The sequence below is a fragment of the Neopelma chrysocephalum genome, unplaced genomic scaffold, assembly GCF_003984885.1.
Source record: "Neopelma chrysocephalum unplaced genomic scaffold, ASM398488v2 Primary Assembly neopelma1_252, whole genome shotgun sequence".
Classification (NCBI taxonomy): domain Eukaryota; kingdom Metazoa; phylum Chordata; class Aves; order Passeriformes; family Pipridae; genus Neopelma; species Neopelma chrysocephalum.
This window is the reverse complement of record NW_020897914.1, coordinates 2,687,065-2,691,113: the sequence shown is the minus strand read 5'-3', so window position 1 is coordinate 2,691,113 and position 4,049 is coordinate 2,687,065.

Below are 4,049 nucleotides of genomic sequence, written 5' to 3'. Positions count from 1 at the left end.
CCTCTGGGGCACAGGGGGGGACTGTTGGAGCTGAGCCTGTGCGGGGCTGAGGGTTGGACTGGATGATCCTGGTGGGTCCTTTTCCAGCTCAGCACATTCAGAGATTCTAAGTGATACTTTGGAGGAGGAGTATGGAACAGTCCTGGCTGCCCAAAGAGGTGGAGCCAAAGGGTTTATGGTCAAACACAACCCACCTCAGCCCCTCTAGACCATAAATCAGCAACTCCACCACCTAATTCCTGGGCCCTGTGATTCTCCATAAGATGGAGAAGTATTTTCAGATAAATTTGTTGTTTACTTTCCCATCCAGAGGGCAATCCATGGGGTAGAGGAGCAAAGAGGAGTTATGGTTCCCATGAAGGAGAGTTTAAAGGAGCAGGTGACAGAGAAAACACCTATCAAAATCAAAGAGAGGGGGATTAAAAAGTGAATAACTTGTAGGACTGGGGGGTCCATCCAGAGCAGCTCTCTCTACAAGGTTTGGCCAAAAGAGAGATATTTTTCCTTCTTTTTGCAGCTATTGTTCAAATTTAGCTTTCCTCACCAGGGTGAACACGAGCCATTTGAAAGCAACTTCGTGGCAAAACAAGAAGGAATCAACTTGTGCCTCTCCAACAGAAATATCCGAGTCCCTGCTGGCAGAGTCACACCTTGTCCTTGTTGTGCCGTGATTTCCAGCTTGGGACAGCCCCCTGTCCATCCAGGGAGACAGGATCATTTCCCTGGAAAAAAATACTAAAAAAATTCCCTGGATTGCTGCATCTGCCCCAATTCCCACGTGATCCATCTCACCATCAACCACGAGCTGATGGGAGGAACAGGAAGAGCTCCAGTCCCAGCCCTTCCTCCTTCCCTCCCTTTTTATTTGCGATCCCCTCTAATTCCACCAACTTTTTTTCTGGCTGGTTCTTCATAAACTCACCTTGTTAACCCAGCACAAGGCAGGATCCTCGGCTCTCCAGCTGACCACCTTTTCCCAGCACTGTGAACCATCTCTTTCAGAGGTTATAAAAAAAAAATTATACAAATAAAGCAATCAAAGAAAGTCTCTGCTGTCCTGGGAAATTCTCTGTGCACTGGGAGGCTCATCAAAGCAGGGGAAAGAAAGCAATAGCAACTTTAACAGTGCCATCCACAGCAGCCACAGATGGCTGCAGTTCCTAAATAAGCATTACATTAGTGCAAAGGAGAGGGGGAAAAAAAAGATAGAGGGAGAAAGGAAAATATAACAGCTGTATCTTAAGCCTGGAGGCTGATGCTAAATCTCTGTTTGTAGATGCTTTCAGCACTGGCAATAAATGTCAAGTTTCTTGCCTGGTAAAGGGGCACTGCTGAGTGTTTTATGCACCATCCTGGACCTGCTAATCATTTGGTGGGAATATCCTCCAGCTGTCCAGCAGCATGGGCAAAACAAGAGATGGGGGCAGAGAGGGAAAGCAGAGGGGAAAAGCATTAATATTTAAAGAGTGTTTTACACTGCTTTGAATGGAGTCTTCTGCTAAACAAACAAAAAAAAAAACAAATAAAAAGAAATCAATAGTGCAGGATGGCCTCCACTGCACTGACAGAAAGATCATTCGCCCCCTTGGCACTGCTGTCATCCCAAAACCACAGCTCAAACCTCTCCCCAGCACACGGCCTGGAATTCTGCTGGGTGGACAAAACGGAGGTCAGTGAACTGGGGGCCTTGACTTGAAATCTTGACCCTTCCAAAATAGAGGAAATCTCACGCTGCAGGGAGCCAGGAGCAAAGGCAGGGTTCATAAAATGAATCATGGAATGGTTTGGGTTGGAAGGGACCTTAAAGCTCATCCAGTGCCATCCCCTGCCATGGGCAGGGACACCTTCCACTAGCCCAGGTTGCTCCAAGCCCCGTCCAACCTGGCCTTGGACACTGCCAGGGATCCAGGAGCAGCCACAGCTTCTCTGGGTAACCTGTGCCAGGGCCTCCACACCCTCACAGGGAACAATTTCTTCCCAATATCCCATCTAACCCTGTCCTCTGGCAGTGGGAAGCCATTCCCCTTTGCCCTGTCATTCCAGGCCCTCTCCAGCTCTCCTGGAAGGAGCTCCAAGGTCTCCAGCTTTCCCAGCCTGACTCCAGAGCAGAGGGGCTCCAGCACTTGGAGCATCTCCATGGCCACCTCTGGACTTGCTCCATGCCCACCTCTGGACTTGCTCCATGCCCTCCTGATGCTGTTCCCCAGGGCTGGAGGCAGCTCTGCAGGTGGGGTCTCACCTGAGCAGGGCAGAGGGGCACAATCCCCCCTCACCTGCTGCCCACCCTTCTCTGGGCACAGCCCAGCACATGGGGGGGTTCTGGGTCCCAGCACCCATGGCCAAGTCTTGTGGAGCTTCTCCTCCACCAGGGCTGTGCAGGGAGAGCTCTGCTCTCAGCTGGGGGCTGCTGGAGGATTTTCTCCAAGACCTGGAAGAGAAAACATGAGTTTGCTGCCAGGAAAGATCACAGTTGACACAAATATTGGAGGAGCAGTAAGTGATGCCATGGCTGGGTTGGTTTCAGCAGACAAGCTGTGCTGGCACAGAGGCAGTGGGCTCTCAAATACCCACGTGCCAGGCTGGGCTGCAGAAAGTTATGGATGCACTTAGAAGTGCAGGTAGTTTGGGGAGAACCTCCTGGGGCATGGGAATAACCCCACTCTGGAGGAGCAAACAGAGATGCCATGTGAGGAAGGAGCCACCCCAGCACTGGGCAAGAGCAGCACCATGATTCTGAGTCATCCTGCTCTCCACACCAGGGACCACATCCAACCTGCAGCCAACTGAGCACTTGAGAGGAGCATTTTCCTGAGCCAGAACCTCTCCTGGAGGGATGGGGAGTGCCAGGCCCAGCCACTGGAGTGGAGCCCCGGGGATGGAGCTGCTCTTCGTAAACAGAGACAACCTAAATCACCTCAGATCCCAAAACACCGAGCTCAAAGGACACACCAGTGCTGGCCTCCAGGGGAAGGGCTTTCTTGCAATCCCTCACCTCCCTTTTCCTCTCCTTTTCCTTCTAAAAGGAAGGTTTCTCCTCACATTTCCATCAGTCTACGACAAAGTGCAAAATCTCCCAAGCTGTGGAACCTTCTGCCTCTTTTTGACCCAGCCACCATTGGTTACCATACCCATTTATTTTTTTACACTTCATTATGACATTCATGTCCTCCAAGACACTTGGGTTCTTCAGCAAACCATGGGTGCCCTCTGTGGCTGCTCCATCCCTCACAAACACGGAGGATTATTACTGTTTTACCATCCTATTCCCACTCCATCCATGAATTAGCTACGCCAATTAATTATGAACCTTTGGGATTCCTCCCCGAGCACAAGCCTGGAGGCTGAGGAGTGAAAGGGATGGTATTACACAAGTGAGCAGGGTTTGGCTGCTCCTCTCTGAGCTCCTTGGGGATTTTCCATCAGAATGTTGATTTCTTGCAAAAGGAACAACTCACCTGGGCGTGTCAATACCAACACAGCCTTGTTTCTAAACAAAACAATGACCTGAGTGTTTTGGCAACATCAAAACATCATGTTTCATTATTTTGAGGGCACAGAATACCTTGATTTTAATTCTAAAACAATGTCTCACTTAGAAGTTTCTCTTACCTTCCAATTGCTTTGAAATGCCAGAATCGACTCCAAACATGTAAACAAATTTTAATGGTTTCACAGGGACATTTCAAAACAAAAAGTACATTTAAATTAAACTCCATAATGGGAAATGCACTTCTTGCTCAGCTCTAAACTCAGCACAACACCTGGATGGGCTTCAACGTAGCTGAGAGAACCCACCCGGGCTGGAGGGAGAACTGGGGGGTGTTGGAGGGCATGGAAAAATGCAGGCTGAGCCAGGGGAGCAAAGAGGCAGAAGGATGAGCTTGGAATAACACTGTAGGTCAGGGAAATGGGAATTGGTGATGCCAGGTGGGGGTATCTGCACATGGGCCAACTTTCAGACAGCTTGGGGGATGTGAATGGAGAAGCTGCCAAAGGAGGACATTTCAGAGCACTCACTTCTAGAACAATCCACTGAATCACTTTAAATC